The following is a 20,017-nucleotide window of genomic DNA, read 5'->3' as shown; positions in this document are numbered from 1 at the left end:
ACCACTCCGACTGCATTCTCTCCCTCTTACTCTCCCAAAGGGAGAGAAGAACGATCATCAATGGCAAAAGGCAGTTGCACAAGCAACACCAAGAGCTGGCTTCACACTCAGGAGAGAACACTGCAACTCCTCCTCATGGTTTTGGGTGCTCTACATGATCAGAGAAACTTCTCTAGTAACAAACTATAGAAATGATCCCTGAAAATATAGTCTATCACAGGGGTCCCCAAACTTTTTACACAGGGGGCCTGTTCACTGTCCCTCAGACCGTTGGAGAGCCAGACTATAAAAAAAAACAACTATGAACAAATCCCTATGCACACTGCACATATCTTATTTTAAAGTAAAAAAACAAAACGGGAACAAATACAATATTTAAAATAAAGAACAAGTAAATTTAAATCAACAAACTGACCAGTATTTCAATGGGAACTATGCTCCTCTCACTGACCACCAATGAAAGAGGTGCCCCTTCCGGAAGTGCGGCAGGGGCCGGATAAATGGCCTCGGGGCCACATGCGGCCCATGGGCTGTAGTTTGGGGACCCCTGGTCTATCATATTGACTCTTGATTGGCGTCCTCACTTGCATTTTTTTTTTTTACCTATGGACAGAATGAACGTTACTATGGGCACTTAGAATACACCATTTTTGCAGATAAATGACTAAAAAAAAGTGAGGAATGTAAATGTGTGATTTCCACATTGGGCAGCTGCCCAGGTGACCACCTTAGAGAAAACCCCAATTACAAGTTCTATTTTAACAACCGGTTTGCTGAACTCAACAAAAAATTAGGTGTCAATTCTGCCGAACCCGTGGGAACCAGCTGACTCCCACCACTGGCTATTCTATGTAGTGCAACCTTGTGATTGTAACAGCTCAAAGAATTCTTTATTATTTTAGTGTTCAGTGCCCTCTTTTTACCCGTCTCTCTCTTTTTTTTTTTTTCTGAAGTTGGAAACGGGGAGGCAGTTGGACAGACTCCTGCATTCACCTGACCGGGATCCACCCAGCATGCCCACCAGGGGGCGATGCTCTGCCCATCTGGGGTGCTGCTCGGTTGCAACCAGGGCCATTCTAGTGCCTGAGGCAGAGGCCACAAAGCCATCCTCAGCGCCGGGCTTTGCTCCAGTGGAGCCTTGGTTGCGGGAGGGGAAGAGAGAGACAGAGAGGAAGGAGAGGGGGAGGGGTGGAGAAGCAGATGGGTGCTTCTCCTGTGTGCCCTGGCCAGGAATCGAACCCAGGACTCCTGCACGCCAGGCCGACGCTCTACCACTGGGCCAACCGGCTAGGACCCATCTCTCTCTCTCTCTTTTTTTAATGAAAAGCCATCTTTTAATATTTTTCCAATTTGCAACATAAATCCAAGGCCTTCAATGAAGAATTTTAAATATAGAAATGTATTTCTCTATGTTGAGGTGTAAGTATGTGGACATGTGTATACAGCATGTATGTAAGACTTTTTATTCTTACAAGAAGGGTGTATCACTGTATAATACACATAATTTTTTTTTAAAAAGTTTATGTCCACAAAATACGCCATCACTCCATGAAATACCCAAATAACAATGGCTTAAGCACCAACCTGACAGAGGAGCACAAAGTCTACTCTTTTTCTGGGTGCTTTTTTCCAAGTAGCCTACAACCCTCCAAGGTGATTTAACACCGCTAACTCACAACTGGTTCCCCTAGTTGCTCACCTGTGGCCGAGTTCAGAATCTGGGTGCAGCCCTGAGGGCCAAGGCTGCATCCCTTCACCCCCAGGAGAATTGCCCCAAGGATTTTCCCCATGAGGATTCACCACTGTCAGGGGTTGCCAATGTCCTACTTGCTTCTGTCCTTGCTCCTGGTGAAAATATCTATGGATCTACCCTTTGAGTTTAGAAGGAGCTACTTCTCAGCATCATGCTTCATTGAGGTGCCCATAGCAAACTGTCTGGTCCTAGGTGGTCAATTTTTCATTCATTTATTAAGTCACTGACTGACTCATTTTCTTTTTTTCATTCAAAAAAAATGTTCATTGGGTGCTAATTCCACACCAGACATAGTGATAAGAGTTGAATAGACGTTTCCCTCCCTGGGGTCCTCAGAGGGCCTGCTGGGTGGGAGGCTGTGCTGAAACGGCATTAAGTATATGTTGGTCCTGAAATTCATATTCTCTCCAATGACTTCAGCCCCGGGTTTTATCTCTGGTGACCAGCAGCCTAACCTTTCTTTTCTTTTTCTTCTTATTTATTTTATTTTAGTGAGAGGAGAGGAGACAGAGAGACAGACCCCCGCATGCGCCCCAACTGAGGTCCACCAGCCAAGCCCCTTACAGGGTGGTGCTCTGCCCATCTGGGGCCATTGCTCAGGAACAGAGCCAGTGTTTCAGCCCCTGAGGCAGAGGCCGTGGAGCCATTCCCAGCTTCCGAGGCCGACTTTGCTCAAACCAGCCAAGTCATGGCTGCGGGAGGGTAAGAGAGAGAGAGAAAGAGAGAGAAGGGAAAAGGGTAGAGAAGCAGATGGTCTCTTCTCCTGTGTGCCCTGACTGGGAATTAAACCTGGGACATCCACAAGCCGGGCCGATGCTCTACCACTGAGCAAATCGGCCAGGGCCTGTCGCTTAACCTTCCTTATGTAGGTTTCCTTGTGGGCAACAGCTTGTCTTGAGATCTGGCTTTGTTTGGATGTATCCATTCTCTCCCACCCTAGTTTATCATACATGTTTTTACGTAGTTGACTCTCAGGGTTTTGGGACTCATTTTGTTTTTTATCAGAAGTCACCTTTTATTCCATACACATTTATAAAAGCAGGTGGTTCTACTCAACCCCACCAAACAGACCTGAGCTCTATATTGAATTGTTATGTTGAGAGGGAACATAATTCTTTTACCTACAGAATCTGAGCTGTCTGGTTCAGCTGTAATATCCTGCAATAACTGTGTATATAATTTGGAATTCTCTTTTCCTTCTGCTCCTTCTCCTCTTCATCTCCGTTCTGATTTAACTTCATAATAAATGCTAGCAGATATTATCAGATATTCCTTAAGAAATGTTTTTTTTAATACCTGCATAACCATCTATTGCATGAATTTACAATAAACTATTTCACCATAATATTGGACAGCTTGTAGGGTTATTTTTTCTATTATAAATTGTTGTGATGAAACACTTCAGATATAACTCTCAGTCCACACTTTTATTTTCTTTTAGTGAGAGAAAGATACAGAGAGAGAGATCAGGGGACAGACAGGGACAGGAAGGGAGAGAGATGAGAAGCATCAATTCTTCATTGTAGCACCTTAGTTGTTCATTGATTGCTTTCTCATATGTGCCCTGACTAGGAGGCTTCAGCCGAGCCAGTGACCCTGGACTCAAACCACCAACCTTGGGCTTCAAGCCAGTGACCTTTGGGCTCAAGGCAGCGACCAGAGAGTCATGTCTATCTATGATCCCATGTTTAAGCCCTAGCTCAAGCTGGTGACCTTGGGGTTTCGAACCTGGGACCTCAGCATCCCAGGCTGACGCTCTATCCATTGCGTCACTGCCTGGTCACGTATTTCTTTAGGAATGATTTCTAGAATTTCTGGTTCTCAAATAAACAGGAAAAAAATTTTAATAGTTTTTTTTTTTTTACCAACTTTTCTTTCTGTCAGCAGTGTATGAGAAGCTATCCCACTCTGTCTTTGTTAACAATAATGTTCAGCATCTGTGATTTTGTTATTTTGATAGATGCATTGTTTTAATTTATATATTTTGATTACTACTGAGAATGTATATTTTAATATGCTCTTGGCTTTCCATTTCTATTAGTCTTAATGCTTTCCATATTGATTTACAAACTTCCTTTATATGGTAAGTGGAATGGCCCTTTGTTATAATTGTGCCAAGAGTTTTTTCCCCACTATGTTGTCTTTCATTCTGGCTATAGCATTTTTGACATACATAAACTTAAGATTTTTATGTGTTAAATCTTTTTGTGTGTATGTGACTTCTTAGCAAGTATCATTCAAATCCCAATATCAGTTAAATATTCACATATATTTTCCCATTTAATTGTTTTATTTTAGAACTTTTTCAAACATGAAGTTTATTAGCTTTTATAGAGTAGTTTCTTTTCTGAAAGGTTGATCTGGTATATCTTACATCCTTTGTTGAATAATGGATTTTCCCCCCTTGTTTAATAATGTTGCTTTTATGGTATATTGGGTTCTTTTATGAGCTGTGGTTATTTTGGGTTTTTTGTTTGTTTGTTTGTTTAACTGATCTGTCTATCCCTTTTCCACTATAACACTGACTTAATTACAATTATTTAAAAATAAACGTAATATTTGGTAAATCAAGACTCCTTTTTTACTGCATTAAGAAATATTTTTATAATGTTTTCTATTTATAATTCCAGATTAAACTTAGAGTAACTTTATCCAGTTGGGAATTTTTTATTATTTCATTTGACAAATATTTATGGAATCCTTTACTGTGCCAGACCTTCATTATTTTAGGTGCTGGGGAATGGGTTGCAGTTGTGGACATGACAGTCACTGCCTGAATGGTGTTCACATTCTCTGAGAAGAGACAGAAAATAGACAAAAACAAGAATGGTTCTACAACTCAGTGCAAGGTGGTGATAGGTGTGACAAACAAACACAAAAGCAGGGCAAAGTCAGAGAATGATGGACATGGGATTAGATAATGTTTTCTGAGAATGCTTCTGTGCAAGATGGCCTTTGAGTAAAGTGAGAGAGCAAGTGGAAAGAATCAGCTATGGTCAGAGAGAGCACAAGTGCCTGGTGGTGTGGAGGAGCAGGAAGGTCGGTGTGATTGTGCCTGGTGGTCTGGAGGAGCAGGAAGGTCAGTGTGATTGTGCCTGGTGGTCTGGAGGAGCAGGAAGGTCGGTGTGATTGTGCCTGGTGGTCTGGAGGAGCAGGAAGGTCGGTGTGGTTGTGCCTGGTGGTCTGGAGGAGCAGGAAGGTCGGTGTGATTGTGCCTGGTGGTCTGGAGGAGCAGGAAGGTCGGTGTGGTTGTGCCTGGTGGTCTGGAGGAGCAGGAAGGTCGGTGTGGTTGTGCCTGGTGGTCTGGAGGAGCAGGAAGGTCGGTGTGATTGTGCCTGGTGGTCTGGAGGAGCAGGAAGGTCGGTGTGGTTGTGCCTGGTGGTCTGGAGGAGCAGGAAGGTCGGTGTGGTTGTGCCTGGTGGTCTGGAGGAGCAGGAAGGTCGGTGTGATTGTGCCTGGTGGTCTGGAGGAGCAGGAAGGTCGGTGGGATTGTGCCTGGTGGTCTGGAGGAGCAGGAAGGTCTGTGTGGTTGTGCCTGGTGGTCTGGAGGAGCAGGAAGGTCGGTGTGGTTGTGCCTGGTGGTCTGGAGGAGCAGGAAGGTCTGTGTGGTTGTGCCTGGTGGTCTGGAGGAGCAGGAAGGTCTGTGTGGTTGTGCCTGGTGGTCTGGAGGAGCAGGAAGGTCTGTGTGGTTGTGCCTGGTGGTCTGGAGGAGCAGGAAGGTCGGTGTGATTGGAAGGAGTCAGGTCAGAGATGTAGTCAAGGGCCATGTGGGGCCCTCTAGGGCCTGGAAAATACTTCAGATTTGGATTAAGATTGTAAAATAAAAGGTATAAATTAACTTGGGAAGAAATTGTTGTATTTTCAGAATTCCATTTACTCCCTCCTCTTTTTCAAAATTTATAGTAAAAATATGTTTTTTTAAAATATAGATTCTTTACACTATACTTTTGGGTTATTTCTAAGTACTTTATATGTATTTACTATATATTCTGTCTTCTTTATGTATTCATCCAATGGTGGACCCTTAGGTTGTTTTAATATCTTGGCTATTGTGAATAATGCTGCAGTGACCCTGGGAGTGAAGATACCTCTTTGAGATTCTGTTTTCATTCCCTTCGGGTCTATACACAGAAGTGGAATCACTGGATCATATAATAGTTCTATTTTTAATTTTTGAAGAACATCTATACTGTTTTCTATAGTGGCTGCAACAATTTACATTTCCACCAACAGTACGCAAGCATTCTCTTTTCTCCATGTTCTCGCCAGTACTTGTTACTTCTTGTCTTCTTGATGATAGCAGTTCTCACAGCTGTGAAATGCTGTCTCATTGTGGTTTTGATTTGCATTTCCCTGGTGACCAGTAAGGATTAGCACCTTTTCATGTACCTGTTGGCCATTTATATATCTTCTTTGGAAAATGTCTACTCACTTTCTCTGCCCATTTTAAAACTCATATTGTCTGTTCTTTTGCTATTGATTTGTATGAATTCTTTATATATTTTGGATATTAATGCCTATTGATATATGAATATAGGTTATTACAAATGATTTCTCCTATTTCTTAGCTTTCTTTTTCATTTTGTTGTTTCTTTTGCTGTACAGAAGCTTTTCGGTTTGATGTAGTCCCACTTTTTTATTATTGCCTTTGTCATTTTTTTTCAAATGTGTGAAAGTCTTTTATTTTTCTATAACTAAGATTATTTTCACATTTTGGAAAAAACTTGAGTTTTACCAATTTCAACATATACATGCATCTAAATATATTTGGTACTTTATATTCTGTTTTATTGGCCTATTTGTTTATCTCATCCCTGAATATCCCCCTCTTTTAAGTATGAAAGCTTTATAATAATCTTGTTCTCTGGTAGACTAGACTAGGTCATTTCTTCGAAATTGTGCTTTGGCTTGAATTTTGAGATAAAATTATGCTTGCTATTGATTTTTGTTTATGAATCTTGTAACCAACTACCTTGCTGCATTCTCTTATTAGTTCTATTACTTTTTACTAGATTCTTTTGAATTTTCTTTGTAGACAATTATATCTTTTGCAAATAATGGCAATGGCACTCTTATTTTCTGATTCATATTATTTTCCCTTGTCTTGTTATGTTGACTTCTAGTACAAGTTGAGTGGAAGGAATGACAACAGACACTAATATCTTGTTCTTGCTTTAAAATAAAGCATCAACTTCTTCTTAATTCTCACAGTGGGATTCCAACTTCTTTATTTTATTTTTATTCCTTTTCACCAAGGTCCATACATTTATTTTTATTTTTATTTTCATTGAATTTATTGGGATGAGACCAGTTAACAAAATTATACAGGTTTCAGGTGCCCAATTCTAAGGCACATTTTCTGTACACCATACTGTATGCCCCCCCCCCCCCACATCAAATCTCATCCATCATATTTTTGCTTTTGTTGCATGTACTTTCGGTGCTATAGCCCTAAAATCGTTGCGAAGATCTATGTCAAAAAGATTTTCTTTATGCTTTTCTTTAGGAGTTTACAGTTTCAGGTCTTACATTTTTGTCTTTAATCTATTTTAAGTTAATTTTTGTGAGCTGAGTAAGACAGGCATCTAGATTCATTTTTCTGCATGTGGCTATTTAGTTTTCCAAGCACCATTTATTAAAGGGAGTATTCTTACCCCACTGTGCATTCTGGGCTCCCTTGTCAAATATTATTTAGTCATTAGATTAATTTTTAAATCAAACTTGAGAAGTTATTGGCTTTTTTAACTTTATTTATTTATTGTCCCTTTCTCTTTATTCTTTCATTCTGTGACTCCCATTGTGCATATGTTGGTATGGTAGCTTAATGGTTTTGCACAGGTATCCAAGGCTCTGTTCATTTTCTTTATTTTTCTTTTTTTCTTTTTATTTTTTTATTAAAAATTTGAATGTTTATTTTATTAATTTTTAGAGGGACGGAAGGAGAGAGACAGGAACATCTGCTCCTGTATGTGTCCTGACCAGAGATCAAACCAGCAACATCTGTACTTTGGGACGATGATCTAACCAACTGAGCTATTCTGCCAGGGCTCTTTCTGTTTATTGATCTGGATAATCCAAATTGACCTATTTTTCTTTTTATTTTATTTTTTTTTCTTTTTTCTGTACCCCTCTGAAGCTGGAAACGGGGAGAGACAGTCAGACAGACTCCCGCATGCGCCCGACCGGGATCCACCCGGCACGCCCACCAGGGGCAAGGCTCTGCCCCTCCGGGGCGTCGCTCCGCTGCGACCAGAGCCACTCCAGCGCCTGGGGCAGAGGCCAAGGAGCCATCCCCAGCGCCCGGCCATCCTCGCCCCAATGGAGCCCTGGCTGTGGGAGGGGAAGAGAGAGACAGAGAGGAAGGAAGAGGGGTGGAGAAGCAAATGGGCGCCTCTCCCATGTGCCCCGGCCGGGAATCGAACCGGGGTCCCCCGCACGCCAGGCCGACGCTCCACCGCTGAGCCAACCGGCCAGGGCCCAAATTGACCTATTTTTAAGCGTGCTGATTTTATTTTTTTCTACTAGTTCTGCTGTGAAGAAGTCATCAAGAATAGTAACTTTGGGGTCAGCCTTACTATATCTAGTAGCATAAGGCCTCTGGGTGAGTGACATTGAGTTGAGGCTTGGTTGTGGTAAAATATCTGTTTACTAAAGATGGTGGGCTGTTCTCAGACTTATTTTTGAACTCTGCTTCCATGGGTTGCATTTGATGGGAATTTCTGTGTTCCCAGTTGAGCTATATAAATAAATGTTCTAGTTCTGAGGGCTTTATCTTTTTTTTTAAAAATAACTCATTATCAATTGTTCTAAAACTCCCGCATTTGCAAAGGAATCTTTATTATTTAGGCAGACTTGAATTTTTTTTGTGGAGAAGTGGGAGGACTTAATTATAGTTTCAACACACATTGGCGTGCTTGCAGCAATTCAAAAGGAAATCTAAGAATTTTCAGAATTTAAGCCAAGATAGTTACTTCATCTTGATGTTTTGACTTGCTGTTTATTTACCAGTAAATATTCCCATAGGAATCAGGTAATTTGGGCTTTATTCTGTAGCCTCAAGGCCAATATTCTTGAATTTGGTGAAACCAACTGAAAAAATGAATTCCAAAGATGGAATTTCTCCATGGAAAATGTGGTGCTTCCAGCCCTTGGTATTCACACCTAAGGCCTGTTGGCAGCTGTTTTTTTGGCCAGCTGAAACAGGCATGGTGGCGCATAAAGGCAGTTTCTATGGAAACCTGAACCCAAATGATATTGGGACTTTGAAGATCAAAGGCAGCACCCTAAATTGTCCCGAAAGCCCAGTGAAGGTCAGAACTTTATTGTTCTCCACAGAAAACAGTACAGCCAAGATTTTGGAATGTTTTCTTCCCCAGGTACATTAAAACTGTGTGCACCAAATATGAGTTTGTAGTGTGTTTGTAAATTTATCTGTTCTAATTATTTTACCAGCTATTTTACAATACCCATCTCTTCCATAAGTAAAATTGTCATGTGTTAGTTTTTATTTTTTTGTCTGTACTTTAATAAATAGGTGAAACCAGAAGACACAGAATGTATGCTGAGCTTGTAAATTTTGTAGCAGATAATGATTTCTTCTTTATATAAATCATGGATAATCTATTTTGTGTATCATTTTTTTCCCATACACTTTCCTTATACGTACACAAATGATCGTGCTGCCAGATGGGCACACAGCTGGATTGCAGTTCTGCTTGTAAAGAAGACTTTGACCTATAGTCATGTGCCCTTGCATAAGTATACTCTTTAAGCAAATTCCTTGTTTAGTATTTATGACACAAACCTTATCACAACCTTAGCAGAAATTCAAGTGGAAGGAAATATTTTCCCATCAATGTGTCTTCCTGGTGTACGTTTTGTTTGTATTTTGTAGATCTTGATTTAGACAGGTTTCTTCCAACAAGCTCCCATCTTATAAAAGTCCTGATGAATAACAATAAAGTATAAATATTTCTTTCCTCAGAGGCCGATTAAGGTCAGTTAAGGCCCTGAGCGCAGAAGAAAATATTGGGCCCATACATTAGAAAAAAGTGTAAAGTTGGAGTTTTGCGGAGTTCTTCAGAAGTCGGGGCCCTGGGCACGCACCTTTAAATCCACCTCTGTCCTTTCTGGCTGATGGAGACTGTCAAATTAAGTATCTGAGCATGCCACATTTATCTGTGGAGATTTTATCCTTGGTTTCAATGGCCATTTTGGAGTTGGCTAGATATATTATGATTAGTTGTAGTGTTCAAAAACATCATGTTTACCATGAAGGTATGAAATGATGACTGGGTATGCTATACCATGATTGACAATGAGATTAATCTGTACACGTAAAATATGGAGGAGGGAATATGACAGGTCAGCAAAACTGTCTCTCTGAAAGGTTTAGGTCACCTTTCAAAGCCTTTACTTCTCATAGACATCCAGAACCAAAGTAATTAAGCTACCTAGACTGTTGTTTACTAAAATCTAGTTTTTTGAACATCCTATAGGGAGAAGTTGCTTTCTCCATAAGGGCACACCTTCTCTGCTCCTCTTCTGTAAGGCAGGTCTATTTAGACCTGGCCACACTTCCAGGCTAGTTCTACATATTTTCTTTACTGCTCTCTTCTGCTTTCATCTTTCGCCTCTGGAGAACGAGGTGCTCACTTGCCAGAGTCTTCTCTCCTAAGCCTCTGCTTTCCCCTTTCCCACTACAAAGGTCATTGACTCAGGATGGAGACATACCTCAATCTGGAATTTTAACTTCTCTCTATGGAAAGCATTATGTTCCAACAATGAGTAATAGCTAGGGGTTAAATAAAACTGGCAAACTGGCTGTTTGTCATTTAATACACAGAAGCATAGGTTAAAAAGATGGCAGGGACTTTGGAGAATGTTTATCAGTATTTTACCATCATTTCCACTAATGGACTTCTAATGCAAAGGAAGAAGAGGCTACTTACCAGATGTTGGGAGGCAAAGATAAAGTTCCATCAAAAATGAGAATGTTATGTCTTTTAAATCTATTTTTTTATCTTTAAAAAAATCCTGCAACTTTGAAATTGACTCTGAATTATCTTTACTTTTTTCTTAATAAAAGTACTGTTTTAAAAAAAGTATTATTGCCTTACAGGGCAGTGGCGCAGTGGATAGAGAGTTAGCCTGGGATGCTGAGGATCCAGGTTCTAAACCCTTAGGTCACTGCCTTGAGTGTGGGCTCACCAGCTTGAGCGCAGAGTCACCGGCTTGAGCGTGGGATCATAGACACCACCCGATGGTCGCTGGCTTGAACCCAAGGTCACTGGTTTGAGCAAGGGGTCACTGGCTCGGCTGGAGACCACGGTCACAGCACATATGAGGAAGCAATCAATGAACAACTAAGGTGCTGCAACTATGAGTTGTTACTTCTCATCTCTCTCCCTTCTTGTCTGTCCCTGTCTATCCCTCTCTCTCTTCCTCTCTCTTATAAAAACAAAAACAAACAGAAAACATCATTTAGTACAATGATTCCTGTTTATCCCTCACCTTTGCATAGCACCTAGCACATGTTCATGTACTTTAAGAAGTTTGTAAACCCTGATACAAAAAATCCAGACTGGACAATTATACTCTATGGTAGACGAGTGAACTGAGATTTAAAAACATAAAGACATTTGCTTACAGTCACCATGGCAGAACCACCAGCACAAGAATTCAGGTCCAGTGACTTCCAGGCCAATGAGTTTCCCATCAAAATCTGACATATGTTTCAACCTGATGTCTTTTCCACATGGGTTCCTGGAAATGAGGCTTTCTGTAAGTCAGGAAAATCTCTGGAACTGGACTGACCCCGTTTAACCTGGTTTCTGTACTGTGCGAGTAAAGCAGGAAGAATACTGTAAAAGAAATGGACATTTGTTTACAGAGTAGGGCACAAGTGGAGGAAGAGGCTCCACTTAACTCTATCTAAGAGCAGAAAAATAAACAGATTAAGGACACCTAAAGAATTTCAAAATATTTATATTCGTGATGGGGGAGGGGTGCCACTTAGAGCCCCAGATGCTCATACCACCCATATTTTCAGCCCCTACAGCAGCAGTGTGAGAGTGTTAAGACATCCCAGCACACCTCCGCAAGCAGCCGTGGCGGCGGTGGTGGTGTAGTGTGCAAGGGAGTTACATTTGTGAAGAATCAGATTCCATGATTATTTTTTTAAAGTGTAGATAGCTATATGGGAATAACAGCCAATATTAATGATAGCATTTAAGGAAAGAAAATGGCACAAGGAAAAACATTCTAGAAAAAAATATGTAGCAACCTAAATAAAGCCTGTCTCATACTTTCTTGTTACCTTTCATTCCTCTGAATTTGGGATATATAACAGAGAAAGATTAATAAAATGAAGAATGAAATAATATTCAGTTATAAATGAGACAAAAGGAAATTCCTGTAACATTCTTTAAGAATTGTAGCTTTGTCTGAGGAGAGATGGTCAGTGGTAGGGTTACAGTGAGGATAGAACAAGTTCATCAATAGTTTTGGCAAATAAAAGGCTGATATTTTAATTAAATACAAAATTGGAAAATTAAAAAATGGAAATGGTTGATTGTGTTTTGTAGGGTATAAGAATAATTTTAAGAAAGCCTTTCCTTTTATTCATTTGCCATCTACTTCCTGGTGAATTAAATGTGGGCACTGCTGTCTTTGTAGAAACACTAGAATGTCACCTTTGGAATGATTTTCATTTTTTATGGTGTTTAAATAAGGACCTGTTTTGGACATGCTTGAGGAGGCGGGACCGATCGGGCTGCATGGGAGTTTGCATCCCGCTGCAAGCCCAGTACTTTTGCCTCTCGATTTGTGAAGGACTCAGTGAAAGGAACGCAACCTATGGTGAGTATAACAGATAGAGACGGGAGGAGAGGTTTTGGTCAGACTTGCGACCTACCTCCCATACCCAGCCCCCATTTCTGGAGTCGGTGGGAGTCCAATATAAATATGACTCCAGTGAACCACGTGTGTGTCTTGTCTTCAGAGTTGTGCACAGTGTTAATATGTATTCTGTTACTGAAATGCTTTTGTGTAAATTGGAAGTGCTACTTAAAATCATTACGTGCGAAGGTACAAACTAAACAGCAAACCTTCAAAGCTTATTCCTAAACCACCTATTCTGAGTGTAATTCATTATGTAGCAAAAGCTTGTGAGAGTGCCTGTGAGTGGCAGCAGAGCGTGGGAAGAATCTTCTTGCTCAAATCAAAGACATTAGGATATCAAAGATTGTTGGCAGGACTGCTTTTTGCAAAGGAGTCTCCAGAACTTTTGGGGAAAGCAAACTAACCAACTAGCTAACTAATATAGTGAAGAGATTCGTTGAACTAGACATTTATGCTCTGTGTATCTCTCTGGATATACGTTACATTTAACAAAGTTTACATTAAAAAATAGTGGCAAATACTTTGGGATTAACAGGCACCCAGGCCATTAGAATAAAGGAATTTAAACAATAAGAAAAGACAAATATTGGTTTCTGATAAAAATGTCACCGATAGGTAGAAAACTTAGCTGGATATAGCTGACAACTGATCCTAAAGCTTTGGATACTGTTTGATTTTGTCAATAAATGTTTTTGGTTTTTTTTTTTTTGTATTTTTCTGAAGTTGGAAACGGGGAGGCAGTCAGACAGACTCCCACATGTGCCCCACCAGGATTCATCCAGCACGCCCACCAGGGGGTGATGCTCTGCCCATATGGGGCATCACTCTGTTACAACCAGAGCCATTCTAGCACCTGAGGCAGAGGCCACAGAGCCATCCTCAGCGCCCGGGCCAACTTTGCTCCAATGGAGTCTTGGCTGCGGGAGGGGAAGAGAGAGACAGAGAGGAAGGAGAGGGGAAGGGGTGGAGAAGCAGATGAGTGCTTTTCCTGTGTGCTCTGGCTGGGAATCGAACCCGGGACTCCTGTACACCAGGCCGATGCTCTACCACTGAGCCAACCGGCCAGGGCTTGTCAATAAATGTTTTTAAGAATATCACATAAATATTCTCCAAAATAGTTCTGGGTGAATGTGTCCCCCATTCCATCAGGAAAGTGACCATAAAAATTGAAATAACAATCTGGTCTCTAGTTGTCAAACAAATACTTTTACACTTGGGGATAGATGCTTGTGTACTGAAAAGAGAAATTCATCAAAGGTGAGATACAAGAATTAGTTAAAAAGTGGTCCAGCCACAGTAAGCACATGGCTGCGGGGAGAAAGAATGGAAGTGAGAGTAGCAATAATAGAATTGTTTAGAAGATGTAATCCAAGGAGAAAATGGTTCGTCCAGGACTCAGTGAGATAGAGAAGTGCTAGGGATATGAAATTGCAGAGCTCAACATTCCAACGTCAATAGGATTCTCACCTACACACTTGAATGTCCTTTAACATGCTCCTCCCCCTGCTAGCTCACCCAAAACAGTTGACCCGGGAAACAGGTGCCATTCTAGTTGCCATTTTAATTATCATCTAACTTTGTTTCCTAAACTGAACTTATTTCAGGAATTAATTTATATTTTAATATATTTCTTTTTTTTTTTTTTTTGTATTTTTCTGAAGCTGGAAACAGGGAGAGACAGTCAGACAGACTCCCGCATGCGCCCGACCGGGATCCACCCGGCACGCCCACCATGGGGCGACGCTCTGCCCACCAGGGGGCAATGCTCTGCCCATCCTGGGCGTCGCCATGTTGCGACCAGAGCCACTCTAGCGCCTGAGGCAGAGGCCACAGAGCCATCCCCAGCGCCCGGGCCATCTTTGCTCCAATGGAGCCTCAGCTGCGGGAGGGGAAGAGAGAGACAGAGAGGAAAGTGCGGCGGAGGGGTGGAGAAGCAAATGGGCGCTTCTCCTGTGTGCCCTGGCCGGGAATCGAACCCGGGTCCTCCTCACGCTAGGCCGACGCTCTACCGCTGAGCCAACCGGCCAGGGCTAATTTATATTTTAAATTAAAATAGCTACAGGGTGGAAGGTGAACTTTATTTAAAATATGTATGTGTATAAGCATTAATATTATATATAGGTATATTTAATTCTATTCCATTGTCCATTCATACATAGATAATAAGCAGCTAATTTATTTAGGGCACTGTATTAAGTGTTGAGTGGGGCCCCAAGAAGTTAAGACACTTAGCACTCAAGAAATTTAGTGAGAGCCTGACCTGTGGCAGCACAGTGGGTAAAGCCTCGGCCTGGAATGCTTGCTGAGGTCACTGGTTCAAAACTTGCCGGGTGAAGCTATATACAAGAAGCAAGCTGTGAGAAGTGAGTTGATGCTCCTTCCCTTTCTCTCTCTCTCTCTTTTCTCTAAAATCAATTAAAAAAAAGATCTTTTTAAAAAAGAAATTTAGTGAGAGAACTGATTACTATTAATCTGTCTCCACGTTTTCAGGTCTAGGACTGGGTAGTGGTTTGTGTAATGAATTATTCAAGATAGGCTACGTGCTGTAAAAACAAAACAAAACAACTCCCAAATTGAGCAGTTTACATATTGTAGTCTGTTGCTGGTCAGTGGGGGTAGAAGGGTCTTCTCCATGCAGTAAGCCCTAGACTCCTCCTATTCTATGCCTCTACCACCATGTACACCCCTAGCGTTACCCACTGGTTTCTCTGCACCTTGGCTTCAGTTTGAGGCCAGACCCGGGAGAGTTTTTAGAGGCTAAGCCTGGAATTGGTGAATGTCAATTCTGCTACCTTCTAATGGCCACACAACCTGCCAACCTCCAGGAGATCTGAGAAACGCACCCATCCTGTATTCCCAGGGAAAACAAAGTGGGGCGTGGGTGACGCAGAGCGTGGGCGGTGCTGTCGGAAGGACTCTCTTAGGCTGATCTCTTCTACTTTCTGAGCACTTAAGTTTGGATTTGCCAATCATTCATAAAATTTCCCACTTTTTAATGGGAAATGAAAGCAGGGAAGACAATGAACTTGTCAAATGCCTACTGTACGCATACATTAGCCCTGAAACAATCTCCTAGCTGTGGTTTTAGATTGCACATGGAGTTGCTGAGGCCGGTAGAAGTTAGGCAGCTTGCTGGAGGACACTTACCTAGAGATTGGCGGAATAAATATTTAGATCTGCATGTTTGTTTCTAAGGCATTTGCTCTTTTATTATCTCTGAAGTAGGAAGTTTGACTCAGGATAAGCAAATATTTGCTGGATGAATACAAAAGATAAAAGAATTGAGTTACGTAAAAAGACAAAAGTAAGCAATTCAGAAAAAATTCAAAAGACATTAATGGGGCTTAATAATAAAAAAAAAGGGCAGGAAAAGTAAATGTGTATGCTTAGAATTTTAAGCAAAAGGTGCTAAACACTTAGCTGTAGTCCCACTCGAAACCAAGGGAGCAGTGATTGTTTCGTTTTTCATCTTTTTTTTGAACCACTTATGCATTTCAACAACTATTTAATGTAAGCTTACCCTGTGTACATCATAACATTCAGGAATAAAGGAGACAGACTTAGTTCTGTCCTTCATGAAGCGAGCTTACACACACACGGGACTCTCATGTAGCTTTTGCTGGGTTTGGGCAGCCCTTTCTGCTAAGAGCTGCACTAGAAACCTGCCTAATGATAGCTTTGTTCTTTCAAGACAGAGGACAGAAGTCCTTCTTATAAGGTAGTGTCTTGAGAATTCTTTCTTCAGGGAAGCACAATAATGAGAAAGTTGTTTCTTCTCCCGGTCACAGGGGGAGCTCAACGTTTAACTACGACACCCCAAAGTATCTTTGAAGTAAGGTGATTAAATTGGTTCTTAAAGGTTGAAAGTGATACCCTTTCAGCTCTCCAAAATCAGCCTTTCTTGTCCTTATACTCTTCCTTGTCAGCTGAATGCTGTGATTTTGCACTTTCTAAATTTTAGATCTGTGGGAGAAAGGAGACTGAAAAGCTGGGGGTATGCAGAGGGAAATGTCAGGAGCTGGGCAAGACTTTTCCACTAACTGCAGCTGGTGACTACCCGAGTGAAACTGTCCAGATAAAATATAACATAATTTGTTACAAATATTATTTAACATACTTAATAAAAATATTAATATAATATTTAATATACTTCTGTTTATGTATAAAGAGTTGAGTAACTAGAGTATTGAACTAGTTGTTAGTTAATTCTGGTAATGGAATCCATCTTATTTTGGTAGCTAGCAAACTAACGTGGTATAGGGGAGGAGAAAGCTTTCTCTGGCCACCTTATTAGGGTCCCTGGTTGGGTCTGAATATTAAATAGACTAAGACAGATAACAAAGAGAAAAGCAAACAAATTTTATTAAATTTTTACATGTACCTGGGAGCCTTCACAAGAGAATGAAGATCTGAAGAAGTGACCAGGGCAGGAAGCTTTTATACTTTTGAGACAAAGAAACAATAAATTTGTGAAGAATTGTCAAGACAAAGGGTTTGGGCCAGCAGTAATCCAACTAGGGTAGGGTGGTCCTTATCTCCCTTGACTTGGAAGATAAGGGTGAGTTTCACAGGTTTGTTTGCAGATTCCTCTGGTTTAGCCTCTGGGCTGATAAGACTGTTTCAATTAAAAGGAGAATTGATTTCTGCCTTTGGGCAGAAAATGGAGAGCTTTTTCTGCATTTACTGCTTCTTAATTACCTTTGGATCAAAATAACTTGTTAAAGAGGCATATATATTGGGTGACATATTCTGGTTTCCTTTGGTGAGTTGCCCACAGTTCCTGTAAAGGTCTAAAGGAAAGGCTGAGAGAAGCAGCAGGCGGTCCATCAAGCAGGCCTTCCTCCAGAGGCCCGGGAGTAGCCCTTGAACCTTTCAGAGGGTTGAGCCCTATCACCAGGACTGGGGGCTCCACTGAGTTGAGATGGTTTTGATTTCTTAGCCTTGTCTTCTGTGTACATATTTTCAGGCACTAAGCTTGATTTTCATGGGCTACTGAGCTAATTCTGGACTTCAGGCACTGGGTTACCACTGGGCCTAATGGATAAGTTGGTCCTGAATCTGCAAGGGATGGCTAGTTATGGCAGGAAGTTGAGAATTCAGGAATCCTGGTCTCAGCCAAGCGTGATCTGATAATCACGAACAATTTAAGCTTAAAGGATCGAGACTCCATAGCTTGTTAAAAGGTATTTATATCTTCCAATGACTGTGAAAAGAAGTATTTTTATTGATATCTTTTATCTCAGCTTCTTTTTATACAATGGCTACATTGGATCTGTCTTTTGCCAAAGTATAACTACATATTAATGGTCAAGGCTAAAATAGGGAGACTATGAGAAGCAACGCATGACCCAAAGACTTTTCTACCTTCACTACTGTAGCATGGGATATTTTATTTTATTTTCATTTTTAAAAAGATTTTGTTTATTTAATTTTTTTATAATTCTTTTTTAGATTTTATTTATTCATTTTTAGAGAGAGAGAGAGAGAAGATGGGGAACAGGAAGCATCAACTCCTATATGTTCCTTGATCAGACAAGCCCAGGGTTTTGAACCAGTGACCTCAGCATTCCAGGTTGACGCTTTATCCACTGTGCTACCACAAGTCAGGCCAGCATGGGATATCCTAATTGCTTAATCAACTGACTGAATCAACAATTTGAGTACTTAGTATGTGCTCTCTGTGTGGTGCTGGGGTGCTGGTGAGCAATGTTGGCATGCTCCTTAATCTTAGGGTATGTAGTCCTACATTTGGGAGCGAGTAGGAAGAATTGGAGAGAGATTGTTGACCAATAAATTATAATACAGAGTGTTACACATTTTATCAAAGGAGAAAGTTAGGGTTCTGAGACACTCAAGGGAAGAGCACTTAGATTTGCAAGGCACAGGGTCAGATGAGGTTTTTCAGATGAAGTGAAATTAGAACTGAGTGTAGGTTAAGTAGGGGTGAGCAAGGGATGATGAAGAAGAGGAGAAGGAGGAAAAAAAAGAAGGAGGAGACAAAGAGAAGATCTCAAGCGGACAGAAGAAAGCTTAAAGGGTAGGGTGGGAGGTTTGAAGAAGGACAGGGGAGGAATAGAGCGTATTAGGAAGACTACAAGGACTTTGGGATGGGTGGAGTGTAAAGCCCATCTGGGATGAAGAGAAGCAACTGTAGAGTTAGGCAGAAGCCATAGCACAGGGTCTTGAAGCCCATGGTAAGAGTTTGAACTTTGTTATGAAATCAGCAGGAGACATGAAGAGTTTTAAACAGTGAAGAAATGTATTTATGGTTGCATTTAAAAAAGACCATTCTGATGATAGAATGGACTGGAAAGAGGCTAGCGTGTGTTAGGGGAGAAGGCAAAGTCAGAAACCATGTCATTAACCCAGGGGAAAGAAGAAGGTGAGGGCTCCAGTTGTGGAGGTGGCTGTGAAGAAAAAACACCGAGAGCTGAGAGCTATTTATTCAGGAGCTCTCAGTGACAAGATCTGTGGCTGGAAGAGCTGACAGAAAGCTGCTTTTCTAGTTGTACCCTGCTTTTGGGCTAATACAATATACTGGTGATACCATTCAACAAAAAGGCAGGAACAAAAGGAGAATTTAAATAAAGACCACAGGGAAGATTCTCATTGTGAATCAACACTGAAACCAGCCTGTTCACATCTGGGTCTGATAAACCTATAAAATTGCTCTCCAAGTTGGCTTTTGTGATGACCACGTTCATGGAAGCACCACGTCCAATAAACCATTACCCTTTCTTTTTGCCTTTGTCCTCTGCCTTTTACCCTATAACCCTCCAAACCCCATTCTCATCCCTCTTGGAGAAACAGCCTCAGAGTGCCAGTCTTATGGTAGGACTGAGTTTCACCGGGAGACTTGGGACCAGCAGCCTCTGGCAGCACCTTCCTTAGGCTCTGGGATAACCCTAGACAAGAATGTGCTGTAGTTTATTTGGGCATCACCGGATCTTTGAATTGGCCAAAGAACACCATCGCCTTAGCAAAGTGTAGAGAAAAGCAGATTGTTGCTAAGTTGTCACCATTCAACCCCTGAAGCTGCTAATCATGCCTCCATCTGGACCAGAGATGATTTCATCTCAGGTTGATTTGGGGAAAAAGAGGCTGGGAGTGGTGAGGAAGGGAAAGGTGAATGGAAGTTTGAGGTACAATCCTACTGTGTGTTTTCTCTGAAGAAGACCTTTTCTTTCTCTTCTTTTCAAAATCACATACTCTCCCTCTCCTCTAATTGTAAAACCATGCAATCTGCAGATGTTGTCTTGGCAAATGTGAACAAGACAGTCAGAAAACTGAAGTTGTGGAGTGTTCCGTGCGCCAGGTACGAGGGCATGAGTTTTCAAGGGCACAATGCCTTCCCAGTGCACC

General features: G+C 41.3%; 1 non-coding gene across 1 annotated transcript; it reads right to left on the bottom strand.

The window, feature by feature from the left end:
• LOC136407221 (small nucleolar RNA U3) lies at positions 1-214 on the bottom strand. Its single transcript, XR_010751808.1, has one exon. It is a non-coding gene; the product is annotated as a small nucleolar RNA U3 (small nucleolar RNA).
• Positions 215-20,017: the final 19,803 nt, after the last annotated feature.

This window comes from Saccopteryx leptura, chromosome 5 (genome assembly GCF_036850995.1).
Source record: "Saccopteryx leptura isolate mSacLep1 chromosome 5, mSacLep1_pri_phased_curated, whole genome shotgun sequence".
Lineage (NCBI taxonomy): Eukaryota > Metazoa > Chordata > Mammalia > Chiroptera > Emballonuridae > Saccopteryx > Saccopteryx leptura.
The sequence above is the reverse complement of the archived record's forward strand: the minus strand, read 5'-3'. Positions and strand labels throughout refer to the sequence as shown.